Below are 19,851 nucleotides of genomic sequence, written 5' to 3' on the forward strand. Positions count from 1 at the left end.
ACTTCATAATCACATCTTGCCTCAAGTAGCAAAGTCAGGGCATGTTTATCAATGCTGTTGCCAAAACTGTCACTAAGGATATGACAGTGCCATATTCCCCACCTTGACTTCAACTCTGTGGTTAATTCAAAATCACTTTTTTCTTTTGTTATCTTTAGTTCTCCTCCAGGCATCTTATCAGTACCTGTTTATATGTAATAAGGTAGGGGATTTTTATTTTCTTAGACGTTGACAGTAGCATTCACGGTACATAGAAGAGATCCACCAATGCTCAAAAAATTACTTGAAACCCCCAGTTGAAGTACACAATTGTCTCCTGATCTGTTGGACTTGATATATGACAAATTTTCTACTAATACGCTGAGTTTTAAAACACTGGTGGAAAAAAAACTGAAGGGAAACCACAAGGAAAAAATATGTTGGAAGTTACTGATGCTGTGAGAAGAGTTCTGAATTCTCAGAGCTCAGCTTGGGTTGAGTCGAAATTACTTTAACCCCTGGGAGACAGGAAGGCCACATACTTGGTTCTGAAGAAGTTGTCTTTGATTCCCCTCAGCACTACTCACCTCCCTTCCCTGTTTACTTGGTATGAATCACTAACCCAATAACAACCTCAACAAATTTTTTTCATGGCACCAGGGATTCTCATATGTACATGAGAAGCCTAGAGCCAGAAAAGATCTTATGGTTGCATTTTCAGCTCTGAACCAAAGCATGAATCTCTAATCCTATGCTCCTGGACAAGTTTGATCTGAACTCTATGATAAGTAAAGAATAAAACATTTTGCTCTTTAGGGAAATTTGTCTTTTACTAGTAAGAACACATTTCAGTAAACAAATTTCATATCTTTTACAAAAAACGTAAAAGATTAAAAACTAGGGGTGTGGTAAATTCAGAGTCCTAAAATTACTTAGAAATTTAAATTAATTAGAGGACAGGTGTATATGACAGAATTATCTTCAATTTCCATTTCAAAAAATATATTAAAATATAGAATAACTATATGCTAAATCTGTTCTCATTTCATCACAAAATATCAATGAGCAATTCAAAGCCAAATATAAATTTTGGCCTACAACTAGCAGAACCAGCAGCCTTTTCAATTGTATGTGAGAATACAATACTCTGACATACACACTGCACAGACATATATGCCTGCATTCAATTTTTTCCTGTAATTTTAAAGATGTGACCAGATGCCTTGTAACCAAGAAAAAATCATGTTTGTAAACAGTTTAATCAAGAACTAAAAATAACTTTTTAACTATTTCAGACTGTGTGTATGTGCACGTGTGTGTGTGTACCAAGTATATGTGTGTGTGTGTATATATATACATAAAATTATATAACATACATATATAATTATATGTGTGCATATATAACACAAACTGCATGTGCGTGTGTGTATGTGTGTATGTATGTGTATATTTATATATGTGTGTGTGTATATATATATAATTGGTGTTCTGTATTGGAATCAATCATTAATGGTAAGCCATTGAAATAAATGAAAATACTTTGGGTTATTTTTACCTAGCAAATGAAAATTTTCTAGAACCAGGTTTGTATGCAAGCAATCTATGTTATTCAACTATAAAAAATTAATGATTTTGTAAGTACATGACCTCATTTTCAACAAATACTTCCAAAGATGCCAATTGAAGGTGTCAAAATGAGTCAAGAATTCCTGAATTTTCATCTTTGTATTCTCAGCATTGGCACAGTTTTCTGTCATATTGTGGATACTAAAGAGATATTTTTAATGAATGAATGAAGCAGAATTAAGATTATAATTGTAATGATGACCATCAAATGATGAGGATCCTCCAGAGACAGATTTGAAACAAATTAACATGAGTGTCTTTAATTTTTATATATTAGAAAACATTTTCATGCACAAAAATCCACCCAAACTACATAGAACTCTGATTAGTTTCTGTACCTTGAAAGTCAGAAAATTATATAGCAGAACATTATACATTTCCAAATAATATGTCAATTTTTAGATTTTTCTTTAATATTATTTTTAAAACCTCACTTTTATATATGAGAAAAAAAATAAAAAAAAAAAAAAAAAGGCAGACTGGGTGTGGTGGCTCACACCTGAGGCAAGCAGATCATGAAGTCAGGAGTTCAAGACCAATCTGACCAATATGGTGAAACCCCATCTTACTAAAAATAAAAAAATTAGTCAGGCGTGGTGGCGCACACCTGTAATCCCAGCTACTCAGGAGGGTGAGGCAGGAGAATTGCTTGAACACGGGAGGCGGAGGTTGCAGTAAGCTGGATCATGCCACTGCACTTCCAGCCTGGGCAACAGAGGAAGACCTCATCTCAAAAAAAAAGAGCTGCTCAAGCTCAAAAAAAGCATAGAATTATTTGAAAGGAATTGGGGACCAATGTGCAATTAGTGGAAAACATTATCAGACTACAACTACAAAACATGTAACAGTAAAGAAAACATTCACTTAAAAAGTCAAAAGTCTATGTCTTAATGAGCATATAGCTACTAAAGGTTCCGACTACTTTCCCACCATGAAAAGTATTATTAAAGATCAGAAGGCGATATCCCAAATTTCTTGTGGGATACTTGCATCACACCTTTCTGAATTCCCTTTGCCATAACAACTGAACAGACTCATCTCTTCTTCCTCCTCAAAAAGGAAGTTATTGCTTCTTGACACAGGCTGCCTTTTCCTCGTAGACAAGCGGATTTCAGCAATGAGTGAACAGTCATGTATCCTGGATTGGGGGCTACACAAAGTCATCTTCAATTCTGACTAAAGTATCGTTCAAGATGTCCAGGAAAGGGTCAGGTTTAAAAATATATGCAAGTGAAAACAGTATGAGAAGATGTTGAAATATTATAACAAAGTCAACTTCTGGGGCAAAAATATTTTACTAAAAGCCCAAAGTAGTCAGGGAATGAAATGCTTTTCATAAAGCCAAGTAGAGCATACACACCTGATGTCAGTTGGTAGATAACTGAAGCCAAGGACCCTTTCTAGATCCCTCTGGACAGTCAAATATTGCTTTGGATTCTTTAGTCTATAATATTTGGCTTTATTTTATGTTAGTTTGTTTGCTTCCTCTTTTTTCTGTTTTTACTTTTCGTTTTTGTTTTTGTTAGGTTTGTTTTTGAGGAGTCTCGCTCTTGTTGCCCAGCCTGGAGTACAGTGGCATGATCTTGGCTCACCGCAACCTCTGCCTCCAGGGTTCAAGTGATTCTCCTGCCTCAGCCTCCCAAGTAGCTAGGATTACAGGCGCCTGCCACCACTTCTGGCTAATTTTTGTATTTTTTTGCAGAGACAGGGTTTCACCATGTTGCCCAGGCTGGAACTCCTGCCTCGGCCTCCCAAGTAGCTGGGACTACAGGTGTGCATCAACATGCCTGGCTAATTTTTTAAAATATCTGTAGAGATGGGGGTCTCACTATTTTGCCCAGGCTGGAACTCCTGACCTCGGGTGATCTGCCCACCTTGGCTTCCCAAAGTGCTGGGATTACAGGCGTGAGCCACTGCACTTGGCCAGCTTCCTTTTGTTTTCATATTTTGTTTGATTCATTATGTTTACATTTCTCACCAATTCTTATTGCTATGTTAGATTTATGAGATTAAAAACATGAGCAATATCGCTTTAAAAAAGATATAATGAAAGCATAGGATACTCTTTTATTTTTTCTTAATGAAAAACAAATGGCACTTATAGTAATCAATATAGTCAAAATAAATTACCATCAGTTCAAAGAATGATTAGTGAATCCCGAAAGGTGTCTACGCAAGCAAAAACAGCATTATAAAAATAATAAATCTAGGCCAGTATAGAGAATGAAGAACATAGCCTCTTGTCAAAAAATGTCTTGATGGAAGTCATACAAAATCCTTCTCATTTTCCAGATGAGAAGTCTGCAGCTCAGAAACATTAAATGGCTTGCCCAAGGCCATATAATTAATTTTGGTAGAACTAGGAAAAAAAAGTTTACTGGTTCCAAATCTCCTGCTCTTTCTATTGAAACGATGTCTTTAATAATTGAAAGAAAAAACGTATTTGTTTTATATTGTTTTTTTCATTAAAGAAGAAGTTTCTTCAGGGTATGGGAGAAATGCAGGTATTAAGAACACATTCCAGGCATCTCCTGAATACAAAGACATTGACTGTATTGCTTACATGGACTGTAGATTTTCTAGACCACTCACTACATTGGTTTTTGTCATGTCCTTTATCTCCCCTGGGTCATTTTTCCCCTAGATTTCCAAGAACTATGATAGGGAAAAGACAGCTGTACACTCCAGTACAGTTTGGGATTTGTTAGTGGCTCAACTGGAAATCTTAAACATTGAACGTGGGAAGCCAAAATGGGATATTGTATTTATCGACTTTACCAACTTCTGAAAACATTTATTTAACAATTAGTTATAATTAATATTCCCAATTTTAGTGACCAAAATTGATGAAAAAAGTAAAGCTTCTGGTGAGTCTCACGGTGACTGAGCTCTGTTGAAAGAAAACGGACAAATTATTAAGTTGGAGTTAAGTCTGGCAGAGTAAAATTCAGCAGGCAGAATCCAGAAAATCAAACTGAACAGGCTAAATTGCCTGATGAATGAGTCACAAGCTGGTCTGATTCCCTAACCTCCATCAGAAAGGCCACAGCAAGCTTGCTGCACACAGATTGCTAAGCCCCATTGGCTGCTGGCAGAGTACAAAGTCAGTGAAAGAATGAGTCAGACTCCACCTGGGTTTGTGGCTTTTTGGAGTTTGCAACCCCATTTTCTCAACAACTGGACTGCTGACATTTATTTGCTCACTCCTAATAAAACCTATGCTGCTCCCAGCTCAGTAACATTGGACAGAACATAGTTCATTGCTTCCTTGGATAAAGCAAAACAGCCAGGAATCAGAATTACCCAGAACTAATTGGTAAATTGTGTGGGCAGAGGAAAGGTTATCAAGGTCAGGACCCAAGTTCAGTCACAAGGTGTGCATTAGGTAGAAAGCCTGACAAATATCCTGTACCTAAATATTATAAATTAGGGGATTTTTTCTGCCTAATAAAAGTGATAGGTTTAGTGCTTTATAACAGCAGAAACTGGTATGTCTGTGGCAACCTTGAAGCCTTAGCAGGACATAAGATGATCAATCACTTTAAAAGGAGTGGCTTTTGCTCAGGTCAGCCCACTGGCAACAGGTCCTTTGAAACTCTGAAGCCTAAAGGAGTATTGCTTTTTTTGGAGAGAAATAGTAAATGCCCAGCAGCCTGGGTTTTTTCCTCTGTTGGCTCCCAGGATGGGATCCCTGACTAATTTTTTCACCAGAAGAGCAACCTTCATAGTCACAGACAAAATGACACATATCACTTGGAAGCTTTGAGCATATTCAGTTGTGTTTAGCATCCTAAGGTTGAACAATATGGCTAGGACCTTTGGTTAAAATACGGTCCTGGCATTTCCTTTTCCTTTACTCCACATTCAATAAATCTTCTACATTATCACTTCTGAAACCTAAGTATCTCTGGAATCTATGCAATTCTTTCTATCACCTCTACCATTATTGTAATCCAGTCAACCATTATCTTCTTCCTAGACCACTAATTTTTCTCCTTGCATTCATTCTTATTACTTAGAAAGAGCTACAATGAAATCTCAGTGGCTTACAGCAACCACCGTTTGTTTCTGTCACTTGAGGTCACTGGGCTGGCTTAGTTCAGACCTGCTCTGTGTTTCATCTTTAGACCAGTAGCTGCATGGGCATAATCTTCTCATGATTTGTGCAGAGGCAAGAAGCCAAGTCACATCATGCAAGTGCAGCTAAAGCTTCCACTCATGTCTCATCCATTAACATTCCATTGGCCAAGTAATCACATGGCCAAATCTATCATCAAGTACGTGAGGAAATATGGTCCCTGTAAACTAGTGGCAGAGGATGCAAAGTCACAAAAACAAGGATCTATCATTCTATAACTGTGAAAGAAGTTCAGAATTATAAGTGATAATACATTTCACCACATGACTTATTCTTTCTTCCTCAAGTCATACCAGAGATGACTTTTAAGTAAATAAATCTAAATAAACATGTCACCCCTTAATGGCTTCATTACCATTGCAATCAATGTGCCCTTCAGAGCCTTGCAGGTCCAGAGATGCTCGTTGCGTCTGCCTCATCTCTTGGGATCTTTCTCCTCTACTTCCCAGCTCCAGCCACACTAGCTTGGGTTATAACAAACTCTTTCCCAATGAAGATATTTCCCAATGATGATATTCACTCTGCCTAGAATAACTTTCCTTCTCTTCCTCTTCCTTTATACTAGATCTGACACTTTCTCTATTTTCCTTGACCAAGGATGTTGGATCTGCTTGTTAAAAACTCTTTGCATGCATTCTAACTCTCCCTTATTGCACTTACCACATGTGTTAATCAGGGTTCTTTAGAGCAACAGAATCAATATGTAGAGATATATGAGAGGAGATTTATTAGGGGAATTGGCTCATGCAATTGTGGAGGCTAAGAAGTCTCACCATCTATCATCTGCAAGCTGCAGAACCAGGGATGCCAGTGACATAGGTCAGTTCAAGTCTGAAGGCCTGGGAACTGGGATGCCTACAGTGTAACTCAATCTGAGACTGAGGCCTAGGCACCTGGGAAGCTGCTGGTGCAAGTTCCAGAGTCCAAAGGCCAGGGAATCTGGAACTGTGATATTCGAAGGCAGAAGAAGGTAGATATCCCTGCTTTGGGGGAGAGAGAGAAAAAAAAGAAACCTTCCTTTTCTCTGCCTTTTTGTTCTATCTGGGTGCTCAGTTGGCTGTATGGTGCCTGCCCATATTAGTAAGGGCAGATCTTCCTTACTCAATCCACTGATTCAAAGTTCAATCTTCCAGAAATAGCTTCACAGACATACTCAGAAATCATCCTTTACCAGCTCTCTGGGTATCTTTTCACCAGTCAAGTTGACACCTAAAATTAACCATCACATCATGATTATAAGTAATTTATATTTAGTAGTCTAATCGTTGTCACGATTGCTAAAGTGTAAGTTCCATGGTTGTAGAAACAGTGTTTCATGGAAGGAGTGTGTTAATATCTTAGCTCTAGTGTTTTGTCATAATAAACACTGAAAACATATATTTATGGAATTAAGGACGTAAAAATAATATGAAAATCATATAGATATAGACATAGAGACACAGATTCCTATATTCCCATATATGATTGTATAATTTTTTCTTCAATGATCTTCCCTCCTCATTTAACCCCTTCAGTACCTCTTTGTATACTAAATCAGAAGAGTCTAGAATTTGGAGCTCTGTGTTTAAATCTCAGCTTTGCCATTTAGTAGCTGTGTAGGTCAATAGTTTAATCTTGTTAGCCTTTCTTACTCTATAAAATAATAATTTCTGCTTTGCAAGGCTAAATCAGGTATGCATGAACAAATATTCAACCAATTGTTCCCTTCTCTATTCTTGCCCTATAGCCTAGTTACCATGCTGGAATACTGTAGTTCTTGTTGGGCATTTTCACCTGTACTTGCTGACAGCTACAAATAAATCAAACTTCTCAGCTTTCTATCAGAACTAACAACCTATCTAAGTTCTATGTTGGTTAACTTTTCAACAGTTTCAAACTCAGAATCTGGAAAGCATTGCCCACTAAGCCCTCCTCTGCCGTCTCCCCTCAGATGTACTGTACCTACTCCAGCTCCTCAGTCTTTCCCAGTCCCTCTACACTACACTAACTCTGGCTTTCCTTCGTCTGAGATTTCTCCTGGATTTTCCAGTAATTCCAGGCTCTGGTCACTATAGTCCAGTGGCCATATTTAGGTTGAGTAGATCTTCAATCAAAAGTCTCCAATGATAAGCAAAGTGCATCAGCTGACCACAGAATACGTGCATCATAATGAAACTTGTATGGTTTTGAGCCTTTGGGTGTACATGGAATCAAATTCGACAAGAAACACGACAAAATACAGATTCTATCTAAATGGACGGGATCTGAATTTCTGTGTAGGAGATTGAATAATATATACCTGTAAAATTACGTCACCCATTTTTGCTGTATAGGCTACCTTGACGAATAGAGAGACCTATATCTATTTGACACCTGCCTAACTGTTACTTTTAGTTCGCTCTTGCTGTTGCACAGAAAAAAACCTTCAAAGATAACATAAGAACCTTCAGGGCAAAATTACACAACAAGAGAACTCAGCCCTGAGGAATAATGAAAATGTATATGTGGTGATCCACAGACACTATCTTGGGTTATCAAGATATTTATTTTCTTTTTAAATTTTTTATATTATTTGATTGTGTATTACAACAATGCATGATTTTTAGAAGTAATGAAAACACTTATTTTATAAATCCTAATAACTACCTCCAAACTCATATTCTATGACTTTGTTTTTTTTTTTAGTAAATGAGACCCATATACTCAACTGTGGCCTCTCAGGCCTTTCCTGCTTCAGCTCCAGATTATATTTTCAGCCTTTGCTCTTACCAAGCTCCTTGGCACTCCCGCATGCTGCAGTTAAATCATGCCCTTTATTTCTGTCTCCATGTGGAGCTGGAATGGTCATTCATCCCCAGGACTTTGGCAAGACTCCTCATTTTTCACAAAGGCACACTGACCTTCTTCTCTTTCTGGTATCCTCTATAATATTTTAATGAGCTTCCAATCAAGAATTCAGTTTATTTGCACTTTAGAGACTCGTGAGAAAATGTAGCCTCAAACATTTGCTCTCTAACTTCTATTAAGAACCCAAATAAGAAATGTATCACTCTTCACTATTCCCTGAGGACATTTACTTATTCCCGCCTCGGTGACTTTGCACAACGAATCTTCCCATTTCAGCCCATCACAGTCCTATCTACAGCAAACTCGGCTGTGACAAGGTCCTTGGGAGCAGCCTTTGTACTGAGCTCATAAAAATCTTGAAGCAGGACATTGGTAGGTCTAATTCCAGAATACCTGAATAATAAATGGATAGTTTACCAAAGACGTCGTGGAAAGATGGGAAAGAAGGTATACATGGCAGCAGCACCTACTTCAAACCCAAATTGATTGCCATTGATCCCTCCTCTTTGTCTCCTAAAAGCCTCTACAATGAAGATGCCTCTGTGTCTTCCCCTCTGTTGCCTTCTGCTGCCTTTAAAACCCCTCTTTGTTTTCCTAAGAACTAAACTCGGCTCTCACACTCACTTTGCTTGCTCCACTCAATTAATCAATAGCCAATACCTACGTCTGCACTTTGGTGGTTTCTGTTCCCACTCCAAAGAGAATTATCAGAGTATCCATCAAAAAAAACAAGGCTCTTTTTAAAGGAAAATTCTACTGCTAAGAAGGTACTACTTTCCTGATACTTCAGATCTCATCTGAGGCCCTGTGTAGGCAGTTGAATAATATTCCCTGTAAAATTATATTGAGAATTATTACAAGGAATAGAGACACCTATATCTATTTAGGCATCTGCCTAACTGTTATTTTTTGGTCTCTCTTGCTGGTGTACAGAAAAATTATTCAAAGATTGCATAAAAACCCTCAGGGCAAAATTCCTCAGCAAGAGGCCACAGTCCCAAAAAGTGATAAAATATATGTGTTGTGAGCCACAGACACTTTTTACATTTTTGCCTCCTGCTCAATTCTTTAAATGTCCATCTATCTATCTATCTATCTATCTATTAAAGACAAAAGGCAATTTTACTTCAAATTCCTTCCTTATTTTTGGTTTAAAATTTATAAGCCTACTTATCATTGCAAAAAAGTATAAAGCAATATGATTCTGTTTTGAAGAATTAGAAACCAAAAATTGTTCTTATGATTTATACAAGGCATTTCACTTGCAATGATGTAATCCTTTGTCAGAATTTTATTTACATACAGTTGGCTCTAGATGCAAGTAATTGGAACAGAGTATTCATGAGGCAGAACTGAGGAGTAAGGAATATTTTACTCTTCAACTTCACCGACAATAAATTGTCACACTTCTTAGTTCCCTGCCGTAAACAAATAAATCCCAACACTATAAACAGATATTACAAAAACATTTCTAGGGAACATATGATAGAAACCTATCCATTATGGCAACGGAGCTGAGCATAGGAAAATTGCTAAGGGAAATTGCATCTGGGTCAGCTGTACCAGAGGGTGACTTGTGATGAGCAGACTGCCTTCCCTAGCACAGACTTATGGCCACTTATGTCTCTGTCCCAGAACAAGAGACCATGTATGTGGTAGTAGTGTGTAGAAGTTTTACAAAAGCCATGTGGCCATGAAAGCCATATGTGGCTCTGTTTCACTGCTGCTACCTCATGTATCATACACCTCAACATTCTCCATCACCTACCCTGACATGCTCTATAATACCTGAGCAAGAGCAGATGGGGTAGGAATAACTCAAGGAGTCTTCTAACTTGAATTAATGTGAATCCCCTATATGTTGCAGAGTTCATAAAACTTTTGTTTCTACTGAAAAAGCTCAAAAAATGTCATCCCAAAATATACCACGCTGGTATGCTGATTGCTTCAAACTGAGGGCACTTTGGGAACAGCAAATGCAGGAAGAGAGTTTCTCTGAACTTCCATCATTTGCCGAAAGACAGATCCTCCAAAAGGAATGCAATGGTCATGAATCCCCTTCCCAGGAACTTTATTAAACAGGGTTGGGGGATTCAGTTGGACTACAAGAAAGGAGACTAGAAGTCAACACGACATCCCAAAACTATTTACTCTCCTTTAAGTAGTCTGCATTCTTCCTTCCCTCTCTCCTATGAAAAGGGAATATAAGCTTTTAGACCTCACTGGGTTTGGTGGTGTTCACTTTTATTTCACGTGATATCCCTGTACACATAATGAATTTGTACACCTCTTGTTAGTCTGCCTGCTATCAATTTATTCCATAGACTCAATTATCACATCCTCAGAAAGTAGAAGGAAAGTCTTTCTTCCCAAACACTTTTGAGAATCAAATCAAAATCAAAAAACTCCCTAAATCCAGTTGACTATTGAACGACGCTGGTTCACACTGTGCATGATCACTTATACACAGATTTTCTTCTGCTATGCCGCTCCTGAAACACCAAGACCAACCCCTCCTCTTCAGCCTACTCAGTATAACCACAGGGATGAAGACTTTTGATGATGAACTACTTTCACTTTATGAATAGGAAATTTATTTCCTTTTGCATATAATTTTCTTACTAACATTTGTTCTTTATTTTATTGTAAGAATACACTATATAGTACATATAATTTATAAAATATGTGTCCTTCCTTCCAGTAATTATCAGAAGCCTTACTGATAATCTAAACAGTAATATAATACTCAACAGTAGGGTATTAGTAGTTCCGTTTGGCGAAAATCAAAACTGATATGTGAATTTCTGACTGTGCAGGGGGTCAGTGCTCTAACCCCCATGTTATTCGAGGTGAATTGTATAGTGAATAAGGTCTCCTGGCCCGAATTCCACGTGTGAGAGATTTCATTCCTTCAAGCCAAATGTCCCCACAGAAGTCTGAGAAAATACGGTATAATTTTATTTTGATTTCTGTTTTCAATGATATGACAGGTTATATCCCTTGAATGACTTTTCTGTTGAAGACAGAGAAAATGTTTTCCTAGGAATCATTTTAAATGCACTGTTGAGTTAACACAGAAAAGTATAAAACAGCAACAAAAAAATAAGCAATCCGAACATCCTAAACACTAGGTGAAACAGGAAGTCAGTGGTAGACAAATGCCCGGGGTGGCTTTGCCCTGAGGATTTCTGCTGAAATAGAGGAGAACTCAAGTTTCTGATGTAATTGTGGCTTAGTACACAAGAAACAGTAGAAAATTTCCAAGGAAAGCCTAGTAAAAGATTCATTTAAAAAGCAGATACTTTAATGACACTAAAGGGAAAAATAAATTTGTCTGGCTTGATTTTGACAGTGGATGAAAGAAAAAAATATATATCCTGAGAAACTGAGAACTCAACTTGGCCTTCAAATGGGTTTTGCCCCAAATTTTCACTTCCTGATCCAGAAATCTTCCATTAAGAATTACATTTAAAATGATTTTGAGTTGGTTGTGTCACTCAGAAGAGACTGGTAGAAATATGTGTAAATCTTCTCTGGTGGTGTCAGTTTCAATACTGACCAAATATCTAACACAGATGTAATCAAGGAAAGTAAATCATTAACAGTACAAAATTCAAAGGATCCACAAGAATAAGGCACCATGAGGGATAAATCATAGAATCAAAATAAAGGACATGAAACATTACATTTTATGTACTTAATTTTTTTTTTGTAAAAGAAACTTAGAACCATGAACAAAGAATAAGTAAGGCATAGTAAAGAATTTCTGGATTTGATGTAAAACAAAATAAAATTATATTTAGATAAAACAAAATAATGAAAATTTTAAAATTAAACTGTTGAAAATAGATGCTCCATGCCACAAAGAAAAATTAGCGCTGAGACAAAGGATTTTTTAGCAATGCAATTTGTACTTCCTGGACTACAGGAAGGGTACCCTCGCTAGCCATCGTACCGTGAGAGTACAATGAACAAAGGAAAACACACAAATTTATACCTTACACATTTGGGGTCATCTTCACTGCTGTGTCTGATCTCCATTGGCTGGAGCCAGACTTCACAATTAAACTAAAACCCAATTGGCTAATAACTTAAAACTTTTTTAAACAGGTAAAAAAATGGAGAGCTGGGACATGCCTGTGAGCACGTCGAGCACAGGTATCTCGGTTAAAGTACAAGGACATAGAATGTACTATGTGCCCATAAGCATGGCATATCTAACAGCTACATAGGATAGGGCTTAACAAAGAATTATTAGTACACTTATTCTTTAACAAGAAAGGAAACTTTGAAAAGAAACTTTTCTTCTTCCCACATAAACTAAAAATTTAAGAGGGATTAAATAACTTAATAGATTTCTATGAATACAGAATCAGATAATTGAGCACAGCTATGAAATACTTGAGCAAAATATGAAAAATACATTGAAAGAGATAATACAGTGACAGGGGCTATAAGAATGCCTGGTTACATATTCAGAAAAATATTTTTTAAAATTGAAAATATAAAATATTTAAAGATTTTAAAAGGCTGAGAACTTATAAGAGCTATTAAAAGATCTTCAGATCCCAGAAGCTGATACACCTCAAATAGAACAAATAAAAATAAATTTAAATAAAATAAAATAAATAAAAATATTTTAGACACATAATAGTGAGATGGCAAAATGACAAAGAAAAAACACTTTTGAAAGCTTCCAAAAAAAATACAGATGATCTACAACAGAATGACAATTAGAATGACTGCTGACTTAACATCAGAAAGAATGAAAAACAGAAGATTAGGGACCAGGTGCGGTGGCTCACGCCTGTAATCCCAACACTTTGGGAAGCCGACATGGGCAAATCACCTGAGGTCAGGAGTTCGAGACCAGCCTGCCCAACATGGCAAAACCCCGTCCCTACTAAAAATACAAACATTATCTGGGCACGGTGGCACGTGCCTATAATCTTAGCTACTTGAGAGGCTGGGGCAGGAGAATCTCTTGAACCTGGGAGGCAGAGGTTGCAGTGAGCCAAGATCACACCATTGCACTCCAGCCTAGACAACAAGAGTGAGACTCTCTCAGAAAATAAAGACAAAGAAAACCAGAGGATTGCAAAAAAGACCTACAAAATATCACTGTCAGCTTACATTTCTATACAAAGCAAAGCTGTCTTTCAAAAACAAATAGCAAAGATTTAGACAAAAATGAATGTTAGTTTGCCACTAAAAGATGACACACTAAATATAATAAATATAGGTATTCTGAGAATAAAGTGATCCCAGATAGAAGATTTGACATGTAAAAAGGAATTATGTGCAAAGATATTGATAAATATGTAAGCAAAAGTAAGAACTACTGACTGTGTAAAACTACTAAATTAATGGCTAGTTTATGGTGAAATACAGTACTTCCTAATAATAGTGTGTGTTTCTACCCAGGTCTGGGCTTTGGACATGGGCTCTGACAACTGATTTTTCCAGTCCAGCAAACATGTTCCCAAAAAGATTTGTTAATTTGATTTTATCTGATTGGTGGTTTTTAAAAGGCAATAATTGGTGGAATATAGCATGTGCCAATTATATGGCAATTAATTAAGAAATTAATCTTTACCCAACCACTTAAAATGCTTCACATCTGATGTGATTTGGCTCTGTGTTCCAAATCTCACCTTGAATTGTAATCCCCATAATTCCCATGTATCAAAAGTGGGACCAGGTGGAGGTAAGTGAATGATGTGGGCAGTTTCCCCAAGCTGTGATCATGATAATTAGTGAGACTCATGAGATTTGATGCCGCTCTGTGAAGAGGTACCTTCCACCATTATTGTAAGTTTCCTGAGGCCTCCTAGTTATCCAGAATTGTCAGTCAATTAAACCTCTTTTCTTTATAACTTACCCATCTTGGGTATTTCTTCATAGCAATGTGAGAATGGACTAATACAACATCTGTTTCAAGAAATTCATTCTGGATATCCTTTCAAATTGCACCTTTATTTCCATGCTCCTCCTCAATAGCAAGGCTAGCTAACTCACCAAAAACACTAAGGCGACTAGTCTTGTATGGCTTTATTAGGTCAGAAGATGGAAGGACATTTGTGCTGTCTACCCTCCAATCCTTTCCCCAGGGTGGACATTGCTCATTAATCATGGCACTCTACTGCAGGGCCCGACTGGCATCTCAGAATCTTTCTTAAGTGCTACACAAGCCACTGCTAGTCAATCAGAGCTAGGATTTCACATCAAACCTAGTTGCCTTTCCCAGCTAAAAGGCTGCTGACTTTATCCCATATGGAAAATGGTTTGTGATTACTACTTCTTTTTTTCAGTTGTTAAGAAGAGAAATGTCATTTTATTTTTTTGTCCTGGAGATAGTCCTTTACCCTTTGTTGCTGTCAAATAGTTAAAAAAAATTATATCAAGTAATGATAACATTGGCTTAGAAATTCACATTGGCATAGGCACAAGTAATCTGACTTTCAGGTATATGCACTCTATGTTTGCTTATAAACAATTGTACAAAAATGATATGTTTTACTATAACTCATAGTTTGAATAAGACCTCATGTTTGTATAATGCTTTACAGTTGTCAAAGCACCTTACCATAAATATTTTGTTCCAAATTCTAAGGAAACTGTATGTTCAGCCATGCTATGTAACAAGCTGGATGCTGGGGATACAAAAGTTCTTGACCTCTTGAGCTTATAGCTTAGCAGGAGAAATGAAAACATCCACTGACGATGGAAATACAGAATGACACTTTCTATAATCAATACTAAGGGAAGTAGTATGATGTAGTAATTAAAAGTATGGACCTGATACCCAGAAAAACCTGAGTTTTCTGTTCTTGTTCAGCAATGCACCACATACCTGAACTAAAGCTCTGTATTAGTGAGTATTTTCCAAAAAAAAAAAACAGAACCATCAGATGGATGGATAAATAGATAGATCGATCGATAGATAGATAGATAGATGACAGCTAGCTAGATAAATAGACAGATAGATAGATTTTAAGGAATTGGTATCCTAGTTCATATTGTTGCTGCAACAGAATACCACAGACTGGATAAATAATAAACAGAAATTTATTTAGTTCATGGTTCTGGAGGCTAGGAAGACTAATACCAAGGAACCAGTTCTGGCAAGATCTTCAGTCTTACTCATGATATAGCAGGAGGCATCACACGGTAAGAGAGGAAGAGTGTGCTCCTTACATAGCCACCAGTCTCATCATGCAGGCTACTTGGATGACCTTATCTAATCTTAATTACCTGCCTAAGACCTCACCTACAATCAGCATATGTCTTGGGGGACTCATTAAAACCATCGCTCATATGATCGTAGAGGCTGGCAAGTCTGAAATTTAAATTCTGTTAGAAAGTAATTATGCCGTTTGGGTTCCAAAGGCAGTCTCAAGGCAGAATTCCTTCTTCATCTAAGGACCTCAGTCAGGCTTTACTCTTAAGGCCTTCATCTGATTTGATGAAGACCACCCACCTATGGAAGGTAATCTGCTTTACTCAAAATCTAATCATTTACATGTAAATTACATCAACTTACCACCATGGTCTATCTAAGTTGAAACATAAAATTAACCATCAAAGGCTCAGTTCTTCATCAGTAAATGGGAATAATATCTGCTTCACAGGGTCCCTGTATGGTTTTAATGGGATCATTCTATTAGTGTTTGGCAGTGTCTACAAGAAAGCCCACATTAGCAGTCACCATGTTAGCATCACTGGTGTTAGTTCATCCCCTGCTGCTGTCCCAGTTAACTCTGGACCAGCTCCAAGGCAGAGGTTTTGGCCGTGCACAAACTTCCCCTTCTCTCAGCCTTTGAGCATATGGCTTCCTATGCCCAGAACATGTAAGCCAGTCTTTTACATGAACTAGGTGATCTAAATCTAACATGGCTCAGAAATTAGGTTGAGCCAGGAAAAATTGGCAATCTTTGACCATATTTGACTTATGAAAATCAGCAATTTTATATGGTTCCGTTTAACAAAATTAAACTACTTTGTAATACCATCAGTGTGGATTAAAATGAAACTCTAGGCTAAAATTCAAAAATAATTGAAAGTAAATAGGGAAATTAAATGTTAATGTGCAAACAAAATCTCTAAAATTCCTTAAATTCCTTTCTTTCTCTTTGTCTCTACACACACATACACACACACACACACACACACACACACACACACACACTTATAAATAGTTGCGTGTGTGTGAATTTTTCTATTTAGACAATATGTAATATATATGTATATGTATTTATGTATCACATGAAACAAGGCCAGTAGCCCAATCTGTTCCTCTAATCTAACTTGGCTTGGCTCTCTCATCTATTTTCCCCCCTCCCACCTTCTGGTTTTATTCTTTTGTTTTTCCATAAGCAGTTCCCTGACATTTCTGAGGAAAACAACTGAAACTTGTTGCGCCTACCTAACAAAGACACATCCTAGCAAAGAGGACAGCTCTATAATGGAGGGAATTAATTAAGATACACATTAACCTTTTCTTTTTGCCGTTATAGCATTTTATGCACATATATAGTCTATTTCCAGATTCCGCTACTTTGTATCTGCTTTTATTTGTTTTCTACAATTACAGCCCCTCTACTAAATGAAAATAAAAAACAATGAATTTTTACACATGAGGTTTTTGTACCATGACTGTGTTTTTAAGAAATAATGCTTGTTGTGAATAGAACATACAATAAAAGCATGCCAAGATTCCCTAGGCTTCAAACTGTGCCTGTGGAGATCCCTTCAGCTGACAAGTTAGAGAACACACTTTGATTCATCTACTGGGAAGGAGAATTAACCACTATTGAAGTAATTTGAGATTTTTTATTTCCTTGTGCAAAGCCAGCAGGTACAAATTTATTTCTGATGAGCAGAGAACTTGCAAAGGTTACTTGACCCTGATGTAATAGAATTTTCTGAGCTCAGAAGACAAATAGCTTGTCTAAATTCCCCTGCTGGCCTCACCATGGCTTTAAGGTTAATAAGGAAGTATTTAGAAGGCAGAAAGTATTTAGAGCTCTGGGAAGTGAGGTAACAAGAGAAGGGGGAGAAACACTTACAAACATAAAGTAATACTGTACAGGTAAAGAGAGCGTTCCCATTAATGACTTGAGAGCAGCCTTTGGCATCAAGCTCTATGAAGGCTTCCTGGAAAACTCTGAGAAGCAGACAACCCTGAAGGGTGCAGCTCAGCTTATTATATTCCCAAGGTAGTACTCTCCTTGGAGTGATCATCACCTGTTTGCCAAGAAAAGCTGAACTTCCTCTCATTAAAAATATATGCAGCCATATCACATAACAGCTTATGTCTCTGATTTCCATTCTCTCTTTAAACATATTTGAAGTATTTACAATGATAGTGTGTTTGTAGTTTCGTTTATTGGCAACAATTATTTAAGAAGGTCTGGTGATGTATATATGGAAATATCATACACAATTATGTAAAAAAAACAAATCAGACGACCTTCAGCTCATAGCAAATTATGTTATATATAAGATCTATTCTATCTATAGAGAAACAATGCATTCGTATCAAAACAGAAAATAAAAGCAGAGCAATTTTAACAGATTGTCTGTGCATTCTTCACTATATACACACAAAAGATCTCTAAATATGCAAGCATTATATCTTTGCAATAGTGTTTTATTCAGTATTTCTATTCATAAATTATATATTTTGACAGTAACTTCTCAATTCACTTTCTGACAGAAGTTCCTTAGAACCACTGGCTGAAATACAAGCTCAAATGCATGTTAATAGCAAGAAGCAGAGGATGAGGGATGAGAAATTACCTACTGGGTACAATGTACACTATTTGCATGATAGTTACACTAAAAGCCCAGACCACCACTATGGAATATATCCATGTAAAAAAACTCCACTTGTACCCCCTAAATCTATAAAAATAAAAATGGAGAAAATATATAAAAATGTCAAAATTTTAAAAAGGAAGCAGTAAAGAAAAGGTAATAGCAAACCGGTAAAACCTCAAGGGTAAAGGGTCATGTTACCTTCTATTTTACCAGAATTGTGTTCTGCATGTTGGTAAAGAGAAAAACATGCTAGGCTACATGAAAAATTTGGATTTTTTCTTTTATTTATTATTTTTTTAATTGACAAACAGAAATTGTATATATTTACTGTGTACCGCATGTCATTTTGAAATATGTATGCATTGCAGCATGATTAACCCAAGGTAATTTGCATATGTATTACCTCACATACTTATTTGATTGTGAGAACACTTAAACCTACCCTACTCCCTCAGCAATTTTCAAGAACACAATACCTTGTTATTAACTATCGTCATCATGTTGTACAATAGATCTCTTGAACTTGTTCCTCCTAACTAAAATTTTATATCCTTTGATCAACATCCCAAACCCTCCTTGCCTCTCCAGCCCCTGGTAACCACCAGGAGTTTTATTCCTTTTACTCCCTGATCTTCTCCTATTTTTAAGAGTTCAATGCTTTCAGATTCCACATATAAGTGAGATCATGCAGTATTTGTCTTTCTGTCCTTAGCTTATTTCAATTAACATGATGTTCTCCAGGTTCATCTATGTTGTCACAAATGAGAGGATTTCCTTCTTTATTAAGCCTGAATAGTATTCTACTGTTTATATATACTACATTTTCTTTATTCATTTACAAATAGAAGCTTGAATTGGGTTCATATGTTGGGTACAGATCTCATGAGACTTATTCACTACCACGAGAACAGTTTGGGGGCAGGATTGTGAGGCCTCCCTAGCTACATAGAGCTGTGAGTCCATTAAACTTCTTTTTCTTTATAAGTTATCCAGTCTCTGGTATGTCTTTATCAGCAGCATGAAAATTGACTAATACAGGTATTGAGAATAATACTGCAATGAACATAGGAATGCAGATGTCTGTTTGACATAATGATTGCATCTCTTTTAGATATATACCCAGAAGTAAAATTGTTAGATCATATGGTAGTTCTATTTCTAATCTCTTGAGGAACCCCCATACTGTTTTACATAATGGCTATGCTAATTTATACTCCAACCAATAGTCCCCCACCTCCACCCCTCTATTATGTTTTTATAAGGCTGGCAGGCTGGTGCATCAATTTCCATCATTACAACTCTATTACTGGTAAAATGGATTTACCAAGAGAGGAGAGATGGTCATGATTTGTCCAGTGTATATGTCTGTGAGCCAGGAGCTGTCTGAAGGCAGAGATGTTGTCTTAATTTTTACAATCCAGAGGTAGGCAAAATAGTTTAGTAAAAAGATACCATCAATA

This window comes from Cebus imitator, unplaced genomic scaffold, assembly GCF_001604975.1.
Source record: "Cebus imitator isolate Cc_AM_T3 unplaced genomic scaffold, Cebus_imitator-1.0 Scaffold307, whole genome shotgun sequence".
NCBI lineage: Eukaryota > Metazoa > Chordata > Mammalia > Primates > Cebidae > Cebus > Cebus imitator.